The 16,596-nt window shown below is 33.7% G+C and overlaps 2 pseudogenes; both read right to left on the bottom strand.

The window, feature by feature from the left end:
• Nucleotides 1–302: 302 nt before the first annotated feature.
• LOC143638616 (DEP domain-containing mTOR-interacting protein pseudogene) lies at nucleotides 303–1,390 on the bottom strand (annotated as a pseudogene).
• A 7,836-nt stretch (nucleotides 1,391–9,226) lies between these two features.
• LOC143638615 (coiled-coil-helix-coiled-coil-helix domain-containing protein 2 pseudogene) lies at nucleotides 9,227–9,601 on the bottom strand (annotated as a pseudogene).
• Nucleotides 9,602–16,596: the final 6,995 nt, after the last annotated feature.

Genomic DNA, 16,596 nt, shown 5'->3' with positions numbered 1-16,596 from the left:
TAGCCAAGCTATGGAACCAATCTTCAACAGATAAGCAGATAAAGAAAATGTAGTGAGACAATTTCATTTTGTAGGAAATCTCTTATTTCAAAAAGGTTTTCTATACTGATTTTTTTTTTAATGATGTGTTACCTGGTTCTCTCACATTCAAACACTGTAGGAAAGTCAAGATCCTTATTCACGAAGAAATTTTTTGTATATACAAAGCCATCCATTTGCATGAAGTCATATTATTGCGTTATTGCATCACTCTGGTCACTCACGGGCTGCTGAATGCCTGGAGGCAGACCTGCTCAGCACTATTACTCCTTCATGACTTCCATTATTATTGTCCTTGGGCATATAAGAATCAGAGTGTCCATGGTCCAGCAGTCTGTGCAGCACTCTGAGCCCATTACAAAGACGATGAACTGAACAGATCTTCATTCCTTCTGTGGCTGTAGGGCTGCTGGGATCCACTGCCTGGACATGGCATGACTTACTTCCTTCTACCACAAAGCCCCAGTCAACTGCATCGCCGACAGTTGTGAACATCTTCCTTGGTTAACCTGCCCAAGGCATCAGGAGATGCAAAGAAGTGACTGATCTCTTAAGCACAGACTTGGGGTTGCAGAGCACGAGGGCTGCTGCTGATGGTGGGGCTGCTACTGAAATAGTCACTGCTTCAGCAACTGTTTATGCTGCTCCTCCGTACTGAAGACAGGATCTTGATCTTCTTGTTGGACTAAGTGGCATGAAGCTGGTAGATTTCCGAATGTCATGGCTCTGCTTCCTCAGGCAGAAGGAACAGTTGTGATTCTTCTGGCAGGAGGGGAACTTTTCTTTGAGCAGCTCCATCAGTCTTCTCCGACTGAAGTTCATTCTGAACTGGTAAAGAAGATTGCTGTCCACAAACAGATGCTTGTTGGACACATGTTGTATCATGCCATGCTCCACTAGCTGGTGGCAAAGGTGGCAAAGCTGCTCAGCCTCTTTTCTTGTGGTGGTCTCACCTTCCTGAACCAGCCAATCCAGGAATTCAGATGCCATGAAGGTACATTCATACTTGACCCCTTCCTATTCCCTAGGTTGTAAGAGTGTGTTTTTCAGTGCTCCTCAACTTCTCATACAGCCTGTGTCCTCTCTTAAAAGCCTTCCTTATTTCCTGGTCCAGAGGGAAGGTGCCCCTTTGTGTTCTAAAAGCTGGTCATTTAGTTCTTTTGCAGCAAAACAGTTCGGGAAGGTTTTGAAACTTCTATCTTTAATGCCATATCTTCCTGCAGCCTGAGTTGTAACTGCTCACTGGTGACCAGGACTCCAGCCATTCACTCAAGCTCCTTTGTTGTGCCCCGCCACTCCTGCTAGTAATACTGTTTCTGACACCACCTGCAGCTAGGCCACCCTCCTCCATGGTTCAGGCTACAACACTGACACTATCACGTCCCAGGTTGTCTGCTGTGGATTCCACTGTTCCTCACAGAGGCTTCCCCCACCATTTTTTGGGGGGCAGTTTTCTTTGAATCTTAAATTACATTCAGTTAGGTGGTTAACAAAGTCCTAATTTAGGGATTTGTTAATCACCTAACTGAATGTAAATGAAAAAATTGAAAAAAAAAGGAAAAAATTGTAAGAGTACCTAGGAAAGTTTGACAATTGTTAGATTATTATGTTTCTGAAAAAATCAAGTTTCAAAATTTAAATAAAGTTATGTAAGTCACTGAAATCCCAAAGAGGTGTGGTATCTGTTAGCAGGCTGCCGAAGTATTCTATCCCAGTGGTCAATCATATCAAGCAAAATATCTAATCGAGCAGAAGAAACTGCCAAAACAGAAGAACAATAAGTAAGATGCCAAAAAATTTAAAAGCTTCTGTACAGCAAAGGAAAAAATAAAGTGCAAAGAGACAGCTTTTAAAATGGTAGTTCTATACCATCTGCACCTCAAACAGGGGCTTAATATCCAGAATATATAAAGAACTCAAAAAAACAGCACAAAAATCCCAAGTAACTCATATTAATAAATAGGTAAAAAAAAGTAACAACAACAACAACAACAAAAACTAAATAAATACTTCTCAAAAGAAGATATACAAATGACCAACAAATATATGAAAAAAAAATAATATCTCTACCAATTTGGGAAATGCAATTTAAAACTCCATTTAGATTTCCTCTCACTCCAGTTAAAATGCTGATTATTAAGAATAAAAATAATAATAAAAGCTGACAAGGATATGGAGAAAACGGTACACTCATACATTATTGGTGACAGTGAAAATTAGTACAACTACTCTGGAAAGGAGTATAGAGATTCCTCCAAAAGATAGAAATAAAACCATCACATGACTCAATAACCCCACTCCTCATTAAATTAGCATAATATAGGAGGATACTGTCATATTAATGTTTTGCAGTGCAATACACAGTAGGAAAGTTATGGAACCAGTCTAAATGTCTATCAACAAATGAATTGATAAAGAAAATGTGGTATAAATGTGTACACAATGAAGTTTTACTCAGCCATAAAGAAGAATGAAATTATTACATCTGCTGGTATGGATAGAACTGGAAAACATCATGGTAAGTGAAATAATACGGACTCAGAAACTCAGGAGATGAATATTTTCTCTCATATACGGAAGCTAGGCCAAAATAATTGGGGGAAAGTTTTGGGGTGGATACCACAAAAACAGAAGATATCAGTGGAGTAAAGGAACAAAATTGAGGGGGAAGGAGGAGGAACAGGAAAAGGAAAGAATTATGGAATGAAACTTAACTATTCTGTGTACATAAATGAATATATCGCAGTGAATTTTACCTTTATATATAATATATATGTAAAATTATTATACATTTATATTTATATTAATATTTATTGTATGAATATTAATATTTATTCAATAAATATTAATATTCACTATATTTATAAATTATATGTGTACAATGCACTAATTTTCTAAAAACTATAAATAAATAGAAAGAAGACCAGTGGAGTAGAGGAAAAGAAATAGGGGGAGTGAGGATAGGAGGAAAAGGGATACTACTGGGAACTAAAGTGGTGCAAACTATATTCATGCTTGCATAATTATGGTAAAATATTAAAATGTATCCCCCCAAAAATATTATGTATAACTCTAATGAACTGATAAAAACTTATTATATTTAGTCATAAATTATATATATTATATATTTATTTAGTATATCTCATTATATATTAAAATTTCTTTTGGGCATATTCTTAAACTGTATGGAATTCATATATATATATGTATGTGTATATATATATATATATATATATATATATATATATATACATATACATACATATACAGGGAGAGACAGATATATACATATTATATATCTGTCTTAGTAAAAATTTTTTCTAAAAAAATACCAAAATAGCAAGGCAAAATTTTTAAAGAAATTACAAGTCAGATAAGTAATTCTGCAGGAAAATTACTATTAGAACAAGTTAAAAAGTTAAATTTAGTGATGTGTTTATTTAGGTTCCTGTCAACAGAGCAGATGACCAAAAAACAAGTGGATTTCATAATTGAAATTAAAGATATTGTTGGACTTACACAGTTAGAATTATGAGGAGTTATTTCAATGAATATGTGTATTTATTTAGACCTTTTCTGTGCCATAGGAAGCAGCTTATAACAGAACATGGAACATGACCAAATAGTGTATTTTAAACATGAGATAAAGAGAAACAATGGTAAGATAAAATTACAAAGAAAGAGGTGAAATGCATAGTCTAGTATCCTACAATTTTTTGATACAGGTACAACAGAAAGTTGAAAGTGTGTCTATGGCTGTAATGAATGCTAATTTCTAAAAATATTTTTCTGCTAATTAATACATGAACCTTTAGCATCCCATATTTTTCTAGTCTGAGGATTTACTGGGTCTGTCCTCAAGCCATCAAATAAACACATAATGCCTGGTACAGCAGAGGGGGCTATTAGGAGTGCTCCACAATTGGTTTAGGCTTGTGAAGTTTGTTATAGTTAAGTCCAGAATGACTCATGTGTTAACTGTTTATACTAAATCTATCTTCTAATTTTATCATTGCATGAATAAAATTATTAGCTACAATAATGGTTTTAACTCCTAATATTTCTTGACATTCCAATTTCTCTTGTTCATGATCTTCAGAATTTCCATAAAAACAACTACTCCATTTGACCTATTAATTTCTTCAAATGATTCTGTCTTATGAAGAATTTTCTCATGAATTACTTGATTGCACTGAAATATAGTGTTTATGGAAAATGCAGGATAAACATCTCTTTCTTTTATTGATTAAATTTTTTTTTAAAAAGAGAACACTTGTTGGCCTAAAAACTTACATAAGGGAAAATGGAGATCTTAAATTGTATTTATGAATGTACCCATTTAAGTATATATGATGAAATTATATATGTAAATCTCATTCTTTGTTCCTCAAATTCTTCTATTTTATTCACTGAAAGCTTCTTCAAGTTGTATTTTTTTCCCTTTAATTTGTTTATTTATTTTTATGTGGTGCTGAAGAATAAACACAGTGCCTCATTTGTGCGAGGCTGGTGCTCTGCCACTGAGCCCTCAAGTTGTATCCTTAAAGTCTTTTCTCATGTTCTCAGTAGTTTTGAAGACATTCTTCAATTTAAAGAAACCTTAGAAGATGGAAAGACCTCCCATGCTCTTGGATAGGCATAATTAATATTGTCAAAATGGCTATATGTCTCAAAGTGGTATATAGATTCAATGTGATTCCAATTAAAATCCCAACATCATTCCTTATAGAAATAGGAAAAGCAATCATGAAATTCACTTAGAAAAATAAGAGACCTGGAATAGCCAAAGCAATCCTTAGCAAGAAGATTGAATCAGGAAGCATTACAATATCAGATTTTAAATTATATTACAAAGCTATAGTAACAAAAATGGCATGATATTGGCACCAAAATAGTCAAATAGACATGGTACAAAATACAAACCACAGAGACAAACCCCATAAATACAGATATCTTATACTAGACAAAGGTGCCAAAAACATACGTTGGAGAAAAGATAGCCTCTTCAACAAATGGTACTGGGAAATCTAGAAATCTATATGCAACAAAAGGAAACTAAATCCCTGTCTCACCATACACAAAACTCAACTCAAAATGGATCAAGAACCTAGGAATTAGACCAGAGACCCTTCACCTAATAGAGAAAAAAGTAGGCTCAAATCTTCATCACATTGGATTAGGCCCTGACTTCATTAACAAGAATCCTAAAGCACAAGAAATAAAATCAAGAATCAATGAATGGGTGCTGGGGATGTGGCTCAAGCGGTAGCACACTCACCTGGCATGCGTGCGGCCCGGGTTCCATCCTCAGCCCCACATACAAACAAAGATGTTGTGTCTGCCGAAAACTAAAAAATAAATATTAAAAAATTCTCTCCCTCTCTCTCTCTCCCTCTCTCTTTCTTTCTCTCCCTCTCTCTCTCTCTCTCTCTCTCTCTCTCTCTCTTAAAAAAAAAGAATCAATGAATGGGATGGATTCAAACTAGAAAGTTTCTTCTCAACCTAAGAAAAAATCAATGAGGTGAAAAGAGAGCCTACATTTTGGGAGCAAATTTTTGCCACACACATGTCAGAGCACTGATCTCCAGGATATATAAAAAACCAAAAAAACTTAACACCAAAAAACAAAATAACCCAATGAATAAACAGACTAAAGAGCTGAACAGACATTTTGGAAGAAGATATAGAATTGATCAACAGATGTATGAAAAAAAATGCTCAACATCTTTAGTAATTAGAGGAACGCAAGTCAAAGTATTCAAAGATTTCATCTCGCTCCAGTCAGAACGGCAGTTATAAGGAATACAAACAACAATAAGTGCTGGCACGAATGTGGGGGGGAAAGCACCTTCATAAACTGTGGGTGGGACTGCAAATTGGTGTAACCACTCTGGAAAGTAGTATGGATATTCCTTAGAAAACTGGGAATGGAACCACCATTTGACCCAGCTATCCCACTCCTTGGTCTATACCCAAAAGGACTTTAAATCGCATAGTAAAGTGATGCAGCCATATCAATGTTTATAGCAGCTCAATTCACAGTGGCTAAATTGTAGTACCAACCTAGATGCCCTTCATTTATTCTTTCTTTTTTCTTTTCTTTTCTTTGTTTTTTTTTTAAACAAAACAAAGCATCTCTCTTACCATTCAGGAAATCAGGATGCTCTACATATGCTCATGTATGTTTTATTATGATAACAACCCTTGAGATTGTACATCAAATCTCTAGAATTTATCTGGTTTAACTAAAAATATATAAATGCTGATTAGAAAATCCCAGTTACTCCTTCACTCACTGCCAACCACCATTTTGTTTTTCACTTCTATGAATTTGACAATTCTGGATAACGTGTGTAGGCCAAATGATGTAGCATTTTTCTTTCTTTAATAGGTTTATTTCATTTAGTATAATGTCCTCAGTGTTCACCATGTTGCCACATACAGCAGAATTTCCTTGTTTTTAAGGTTGAAAATTATTCCATTGTAGGTATATACACAGTTTGTGTATTCATTTCTTCTTTAAATGGGCATTTTGGCTCATTTTATACCTTGGCCATACTGAATAATGCTATAATTAACATGAGAATGCTAATATCTCTTTGACATCCTGATATGAATTATTTTGGGTTAATACCCAGAAGTGGGATTGCTGCATCCTATGTTGTAACTATTCTGGAATGCCTTATAATCTTTTCCATATCAGTTTCATCATTTTACCTTCCCACTAACAGTGTTCAAGAGTTTCCATTTTTCCACACCATTCTCCATACTTGTTACCTTTGTTCTTTTTCTTTTCATTCTTATTTTTTGATATAGGTTATCATAACAGATATGAGATGATATTGCAATGTTACTTGATTTGCATTTCCCTAGTGATAAGTGATAATAAGTATATTTTCATATATCTGTTGGCCTTTTTTATATTTTCTTTGGAGAAATGTCTATTCAATTCTTTAGCTCATGATAAAATGAAACAATTCACTATTTTTGTTAATTAATTGAAGGAAATATTTATGTATTTTTTGAAATTACTCCATTATCAGATGTATGGTTTGTATGTATTTTCTTCCATTCTATATACTGCCTTTTTACTCCATTTTTTCCTATGCTGTCAAGAAGCTTTTAAATTTGATGTCATCCCACTTGTCTATTCTTGCTTTTATTAGCCGTGCTTTTGATATCACATATAGGAAACTATTGCCAAGATCAACACCTACATTTTCCTCTATGATATCTCCCAGGAGTTTCAGTTTTAGATCTTAGGCTTAAATCTTTAGTTAATTTTGAGTTGATTTTTGTATCTAGTAAGACAATGGGGTCAAGTGTACCCTTTCTTTCACATGTGTATATTCAGTTTTATCAAAAATGTTCATTGAAGAGACAATCATTTCAATATTGTGGATTTGTTTCACTTTTTTCAATTATCAGTTGACTACTCTTGTGTGGACCTATTTCTTGGATCTTCATTCAATCCCATTATCTATAGATTTGTCCTTTTGCTACTACCATCCTGCTTTAATTACCATGGATTTTTATTACATTTTGAATTGGTTAGTGTGATGCATTTCTGCTTTTCCAGTTGTTGTTGTTGTTGTTGTTGTTCTTCTTCTTCTTCTTCTTCTTCTTCTTCTTCTTCTTCTTCTTCTTCTTCTTCTTCTTCAAACATTTTTTTTGGTATTTATTTGTTTCTTTATTTATTTTGTTACTGGGTATTGAACCCAGGGGCACTTCACCATTGAGCGGAGGCAGGTTTTGAACTTTCAATCTTTCTTCCTCAGCTTCTAAGCCACTGGTATTATAGGCAAGTGCCACCATACTCAGCTCAAGCTTATTTTAATTGAAGGTCATTTCTGATTACATATAAATTTTGGAATTATTTTTTGTATTTCTTCAAGAAATGTTGCCAATTAATTTGGGTAGTATGAACATTTTTACAGTATAGATTATACCAATTTAAGTATAGATTATACCAATCTATGAACATGGAATATATTTCTACTTATTTCTGTCTTCTTCAATTTTGTTGATAAATATCTTATAATTTTCAATGCACAGATTTTTCATCTATTTCATTAAATTTATTCCTAGGCATCTTATCATTTTGATGCTATTTTAAATAGCATGGGATTTTTTTCTTACTTTCCTATTCAGATCATTCATGCTTATTGATAGAAGCATAACTGATTTTATGCATGCCTTGTATCCTGCAACTTTGGTGAATTTATTAGTTCTAGCCAATTTTTGTGAAGTTTATAGAATTTTCTTTTTAATATTTCTCTTTTATTTCTAGTTGTACACAATATTTTATTTTATTTATTTATTTTCATGAGATGGTGAGGATTGAACCCAGGGCTTCACATGTGCTATGTTAGTGCTCTACTGCTGAGCCACAACCCCAGCACAAGATTTTAGAATTTTCTATATCTAAGTTCATAATATTTGCAAACAGAAACAGTCTTATTTCCTTTCTGATTGTGGTACCTCTTATGGCATCATCAAGGATATTTTTATATTAACTATTTTCTCTCTTGCAAATCTCACCTCAGTCTTCCAACTCAGTTTAGAGTTTGGACATTGGCAATACTTCTCAACAACCCATTCATTTTTTCTTGATTTTTATGTACACAGAATTCACTGATTTTCCTAATTATTATACTTCTGTTTCTCTGATTTTTCTGCTTCCTAAAAGTATTTATCAGTGTTTCTTCACCTTTCAGTCCATTGTCCTTATCCATGGAACCTCTTATCTAGTGGTACTGCTTTTATGGACTTGACTTCCAAGTCTTTCTCCAGTCCTAATATTTCTCCTGAGTACAATACTTGATTTTCAACTGCTTGCTTGATATACCTTTCTGCAACATTATGTTAAATATTTCCACCAGTACTTGGCCCTTGCCTTGTACTTACCATTTTGTTTTCATTTTAATTGCATTTTGTCTATTTTGACTAAAAAATTAAGAATTCTGATTGACACCTCACCTAATGCATGGCAGTTCTACCTCTAAATCTCTCTTTATGTTGGCTATTCATTACAATTGGCCAGCTTGATACCTTTGATAGTATCCTGAATTTATTTTTACTTACAGTAATCCCCTCTATTGCAATTTCTAGATGGCTAGCGAACAATCCCTTTGAAGAACCTGTTTATTTCTTGTTTTATCTCATAAAAGCAAGGGTCACTAAGCTGCTACTGCTGTGCTGGCTGGGTTCCCTGAGGATCCTGGTAACTGATATCAGGCTTTGCGGATTCGGCAGTACTTCCTTCACTGAAGCCCCCAGTGATGGCATATCCCAGTGTGTGCCCCACAGCGGAGCCCACTGCCACACCAGCTGCAGTGGTTGCCATCTGGGCCATGAGACTTGGCTGCCGGAGTGCTGCAGCAGGGGACCCGATGGCAGACGGTGGGGCTCCAGCTGGTGGCTGAGCTGCTGGTGTTGGCCTGGGCGCTGCTCTCATCTGAGGGGCCCGGCTGGCTGGGGGCACTATGCGAGAAGCGGGGCTCTGACTTCCATGCAGCATGGTAAGTTCATGACGGCTCGGCGTCCAGAAAGCGAAGTCCATTTATATTTTTAAAAATTTATAAATTCAATTTAATTCTAAAACATTTTTATTGATAATCTGATTTGGAAAATGAGGCGTATATGGTATATATTATCATTGGCAAATACAGGCTTATAAATTGTTATGGCTTGGATGTGAAGTGTCTCCCAAAATCTCATGTGTGAGACAATGAATACAAGAAGGCTTATAGGAGAAACGATTGGTTTATGAGAATCTTCACCTGATAAGTGACTTAATATTTTAATAGGGATTGACTGAGAGGTAACTGAAGACAGGAAGGGCATATCTGGAAGAGGTGGGCATTAGATCATGCCTTTGGTGTATATATTTTGTATCTGGCAAGTGGTTCTCTCTCTCTCTCTCTCTCTCTCTCTCTCTCTCTCTCTCTCTCTCTCTCCTTACTTATGATGTGAGATGCTTCCCTCCACCACACTATTCCACATGATTTATACCTTATCTTTAGCCCTGAGGAATGGATCCTGCTATCTATGGATTGAGACATTTGAAACTGTGAGCCCCAAATAAACTTTTCCTCCTCTACAATTTTTCTTGTTAGGTCTTTTAATCACAGCAGTGAAAAAAGCTGACTAAAACATAAGTACAGGAAAGAAAATCAGTGATCATCTAGTCAGCCTCAAAAAATTTACAGGCAAGGAAAAAAACTAGGTTACATTTGAACATGCTATTAATGAAGTAAAATGTTCTATTATGTCTTTAATATTCAATAACAATGTCGCATGTATTCATAGTTCATTTATTTTCATTGCTAAGTAGTATTCTATAGTAAAAATTACCCAAAGCTTGTTGCTTACTTACAGAATGGTATTTTGATCATTTCCAGTATTGAGATATTGTAGTAGATATGCATACATATTCTATGCATTTTTGTGTCAACTTAAGATTTTATTTCTCTTAAATGATAAAGGGTACTATAACTGTGTTGCATGACAGTTATATGTGTAAATATTTTACAAATTGCCAAACTCTTTTCCAGGATGACTATAAAATTTTTCCTTCACAACAGCAATGTATGAATATGCCTACTATTCCACATTCTCACCAGCATTTAGTGTTTTCTGTTTTTTATTTTTTTTCTCTTATACAATTCTAATAAGAATATAGTGGTATCATATTTCAGGTTTAATTTTCATTTCCTGAGTGATTTATAATACTGACTGTATTTATGTTATATCTAATTCATATGCATTCTTTCATAAAGTGTGTGCCAAAATCTTTCATATTTCAAATATTTATTCCTTATTTTGAATTTTGAGTGTCCTTTAGGAATTCTAGATACGATTAATTTGTCAAATATGAATTTCAAATAAGTACCACATTCGAAAATTTTCTGTTTTTCTTTTAACAGTCAACAGAAGAAGACTTTTAAGCTTGAAGAAATTCTGTTCATTTCAAATTTTTTATTTATGGCTTATGGTTTTGGTCCATTTTTCCTAATAACTACTTGAATATCTCCATATCATAAATAGTTTTTGATATTTTTCTTATTTTATATTTAGGCCTACATATTTTTTAAAAAAATAACTTCTTATAAGTCCATGGTTCCCTGTATGGTTTTCCAATTGTTTCAGCATCATTTGTTGAAAGATTACCCTGTTCCTATTGAATTCATTTCATGTCTTTGACAATAATCAATTAAATATCTTTCTCTGGATCTGTATTTAGAAGTTTTGTTTGTATCCATTTACAGGTATCTCTATTTTTTCAAATACCATATATTATTGATTATCACATATTTATGTTAAAATTTAATAGAGTAAATTTACTTTATACTTTATTTTTATCATTTTATTGTCTTTGATTTTTGGTTATATTTGAAATCAGTTTGGTGATAACTATAAAAGATTCTATTAGGGGTTTGAGTACACACATATTGACCTTATAGGTTGAATTGGTAATAATTCATATATTAGCAATTTTGAGTGGGTAGTGAACAGAATTTCATGTAATATTTCTGGAGTGAGGTATTTAAGAGCTGGTGTAAGAATCTCCTGGTATGTCTCCCTTTTCTCTATTGATAATGTAGCACAGGTGTGTATGTGATGGAGCCACAACACAAAAGTAGACAATTGCTAAGTCTATTTGTGGTGGTCATCCTCCTGGGAAAGTTTTTCCAGTATGTCATAGAAGGTTGTTGTTGTTGTTGTTGTTATCATTGGGATTGAACACCAGGGACAATTTACAACTGAGCTACATCTCCAGCACTATTTTTTGTTTTGTTTTGTTTTTGCTTTTTGAGACAAGGTCTCATTAAGTTGCTTAAGGCCTTGCTATGTTTCTGACTCTAGCTAAAAATTGCAATCCTCTTGTCTCAGACTTCTGAGTTGCTGAGATTACAGGTATATAGCAGCTATGAGGTTTTTTTTTGTTTTTTTTGTTTTTTTTTTTTTTTTTAGGCAGGAAGGAGGATACCAGGGATTGAACTCAGGGCACTAACCCACTGAGCCACACCACCAGCCCTATTTGTATTTTATTTAGAGAGACGGTCTCACTGAGTTGCTTAGCACCTCACTTTTGCTGAGGCTGGCTTTAAACTCATGAACCTCCTGCCTCATCCTCTAGAGCTTCTGGGATTATGTGCACAGCATGTTGGATTTTAATTAAAGTAAAAAAAAAGAAACTTTCTGATTTTGTTTTGGGTTTTGAGGTTTGGGGGAGTTTTCATTTTTTTTTATTATAACATAGCTTTAATTTGGCTTTGCTTATATAATTTTAGTTTTAATTAAAGTAAAAAAATAAACTTTATGATTTTGTTTTGGGTTTTGAGGTTTGGGGGATTTTTCATTTTTTAAATATAACAGCTTTAATTTGGCTTTGCTTATATAATTTTATTAGCTATATTATTATTACATAAAATATATTATTTATTACTCTTTTAATGTTTTCTAAATATCCTGTTCATGTAGTATCAAGTGTTTTTTAAATTAAATATTCCTTTTTTTCTCTTAGAAATATAGGCTCACTCTGTACTCTTACAATATATACCTGGTATAATCTTTATTAAGGTTTTACTTTAATATATTTTATTGAAAACACTTCAGTAAAACAATGAGAAGAAACTGATTTGACCTCTTCAAAAGTTTGGTTTTGTTTCTTGCATAGAAAAAGCTTTGAAAGTATTAAACCCACAAATTTTACAATGCTGTATTTTTCTAAAAAATATTTGAAGATTTTTAATGTATCAGAGTTCTAATTAGTTGTATAATTGAGTTGTGAAGACTAAAATATGTCATCTGCTAGTAATGAAAACTGAATTAGATCAGATAGAAACTGAACATTCTGAAATTATACCATACCATGAAATTCCACAAAGAAGTTCTTTTATTTTCCTTTATCTACTCTTTCCCAAGCTGACAGTATCCTTAGTATCTGAATAAACATCACAGAATTTGTTACAAAAATCATTAAAGTTTATATTTCATATAAATACAGTAGTATTCCAACAAAGCATTTGGGGGTTGATTTTTTTCTTCTCTTCATACTGAGTCAACATTAGTGAAGCCCTAATAAGGGAATCTAAATTAGAGACTGGAGTGTTTTTTCAGTTAATTCTTATGGTCACTATTACTGGAAGAGAATTACATACTTACAATGAATATTGTACTGAGATTTGACAATATGAATTGCTTGAGTTTTATTACATGGAACATTTTAGGGAAGCAAAAATATTTATCCCTAGAAAATTATGTCTGAAAAATAAAACTAAATCATTCATACACTGAAATTTGTGAAGTGCAGAGAACATTCCAACAAAGTTATATTACTTGTTTCCTATAAGCAAATTTCCCATAACCACATTCCTTTTGTGTTATAACCTCACATTATTATATATACCCACGTTGACTTTTTCTCTTCTTTCTTATTACTCAAATATAACCCATTATGTATGCCTCATCTAAACCTATATTAGTTATTCACCATCAAAAATTAGTAATTGCTTTATATTTTCTTTAGAAAGGTAAATTGAAGTAATCTAATATTACATTTAATAAAAAACTTTTCACATTTTTAATGTTTTCAACATGAATAAAAACACTGTTTTATACTTTCCACTGTCTATAGGATAAATTTTAAATGCCATAAATTGACACTAAGTATATTCTCTGATTTTACTAAATCCTTTTCCCCCTTAATTTATCAACTTAGTTATTTATTCATTCAACAAATATTTATTAAGTGACTATATTCCAGGTTCTTTTTGATATTCAATGTCAAATAATAAGAATATATGATGATGTTATTGATGATGAAAATGATGTTATGTAGGGCTAGTATATATCAATAAAGGTTATTAATGTATCACATACAATAATTCAGTTAATATTCCTGTTATAGTTTGGATCTGAAATGTCCCCCAATATCATGTGTTGAAATCTTAGGTGTTTGTGATATTGGAAAGTAGTGTCATTTTTTTGTTCGTATTCACATAAATGTACACAAAAATGTACTATGAACATGTTCATGAGATCCTAGTTAATTTATGTTCCAGACGAAGGTAGTATCAAATTTAAGAGGCGGGGCTTGGTTTATGGATGTAGGTTTCTTTCTATGCTTCCTGGCTGCTATAAAGTGAACTCCTTTGTTCCACCAACATTCACCACAGGCCCACATGTACTGCCTAAACACAGGCCCAGAAATAATGGAACCCAGATACCCTGGCCTGAAACCATGAATCAAAGAAAAAATTCCTTTTAAGTTGATTTGCTCTCAGGTGTTTTGTCACAGTGATGGAAAGCTAATATAAAAAAATGGTAGCAGGAGTGGAATCATTATTATGACTGTACTTGACTATATGGTTCATTAATATTTAGAATTGGTTTGAGGGAAAGATTAGCAAAAGTGTAGAGAAGTAGAAAAAAACTTATAAAGATATAAATGATTTTAAATGGGGAATTCTGATGGGAGCTCAGAAAACCAGAATGCTGATATGTATGTGGTATGTAGATTGTGCTGATGAGGTTTCATATGGAAATGAGGAATCTATTGAGGATTAGACTAGAGATCATTTGTGGAAAAGTATTTGTGTACATTTTTTTCCATGCTCTAAGACTTCGTATGGGGCCGAGTTTAAACTTGAAGGATTAATCAACTTAGTGGGGGAAATTTCAAGGCAGCATTGCATTCAAGATACAACACTTAGTACTATTTACAGTGTGAATCATGAGGAAAAGGCAGAGAAGAAAGATATGGAAGACTTACAGTTGGGCCAGAAAAACACATGTGAACATTGAAATAAGAAAGGTGTGGCTGCTGAAGATATTAGCACCATTTAAAAAAGAAGTCAAATACTTAGTAATAGAACAATAGAAATGATGTCTTGAGGACATCTTGGAAATTGGCCAGACCTCAGCTATCATAGACCCAAGCATGTAAAAATGTAAAATTTTTGCCATACTGCTTTGACATGAGAACACTGTTGTGCCCTGCGTACAAATCTTGTTTTCCCAGGATTTTGTTGCACCATTTTCAAACGTCCAAGCATTCAAAGGCTATTGTCCTCATGGACCAAGGGGAGCAGGGCAACTACTACTCAGACTGGGAACAGACATCAGTGTTATTCACACAATACTGGTTTTTCAGGCATGCAGAATGCAAGATTTCTAGGGCCATTGATGCTTCCACCCAGATTTCAAAGGATGGTTTAGGAGTCAAGGCAGAGAGTGGTAGGGTCAAAATCCCTTTAGGTAGTTCCTAAGCATGTGAGGAAATGAGCAGAACCTGTAAATGAGAGTGATCATGTGAGGCGAAATCTGAAAGTCTATAAGGGTTGCTCAAATTCTTTGGAGCATACATGATGCCACTATATGCTCTAGATGCTGGACATGGATCTATAGGATTCATAGTTTGTCCTGTTGGGTTTTAGCCTTTTTTGGTCTGATTCTTCCTTGGTATTCTCTATTCCTCCCTTTTAGAATTGTAATGTTTACCATATGCCACTTTAATAAACATTCCCAAACAAATTGCTTATATGTGAACTCTTTTTTTTTCCCATAGGAATTCATATCTATCAGTTTGCCTTTGTTCTAAGAGGAGACTTTTGGTTGGGAATTTTGTGGAATGCTAAAACTATTAAGACTATGCAGATCCTTGGGGATAGATTGGATGCATTTTGCATTGTGGGGTTGGCATGAGCATTTTTGGGCCAGCGGTCAGTTATTATAATTTGGATCTGCAATTTTTTGAAGTCTTAGTACCAGCTGATGATGCTTTGGGGAAGTAGTGAAACTTTAGGAAGTGAGGCCCCATTGAAGAAATAGATTACTGATGGCATATTCTTGAAAGACTAATCCTGCCCTTAGTACTTTCCTCCCTTTCTCTCTGTTTCCTAGCCACCATGAGGTGAGCACCTTTGCTCCACCACACCTTTCTACCATGATATAATACTAGTATAAATACTAGAGTATTTTCTTATACAGAACCAAGTATTCATGGACTGAAAGTTCTGAAACTGTGTACAAAAATAAATCTTTTCTCTTTTAAGTTGATTTCTTATTGGGTGATTAGTCACAGTGATGAAAAGCAGATTAATACACCTTGTAACACTACTATGTGATAAGCACTGTTACTATTCCCATTTTACACTTAAGAAATATGAAAAAAAATTAAGAGTTGGTCAAGTGCATATGGCAAGTAAGTTATGGGACTAGGGTTTAATTCTGAAAGAATAGGTATGGATGGTTGGTCTTAAATATTTTAGTATGCTGCTTCCCATAACACATTCCATTTTTATTATAACCTCACATTATTATACATACCCACATTGACTTTTTCTCTTTGTTCTCATTACTCAAATACAACCCATTATTTATGCCTCTTCTTATCTATATTAGTTATGCTCCAACAAAAAATAGTAGTTACATCATCTATATTTTTCTGATATATCTTCAGACATGACCATGTCATTTATGCAAATTTGTCTTGTGCTGTCTTGAGTTATTTGTTCTTTTTACATTTCCCCCCACTGTATTGTAAATATA

This window comes from Callospermophilus lateralis, chromosome X (genome assembly GCF_048772815.1).
Source record: "Callospermophilus lateralis isolate mCalLat2 chromosome X, mCalLat2.hap1, whole genome shotgun sequence".
Classification (NCBI taxonomy): domain Eukaryota; kingdom Metazoa; phylum Chordata; class Mammalia; order Rodentia; family Sciuridae; genus Callospermophilus; species Callospermophilus lateralis.
Note: the sequence above shows the minus strand (reverse complement) of the source record. Positions and strands in the feature narration are given on the sequence as shown.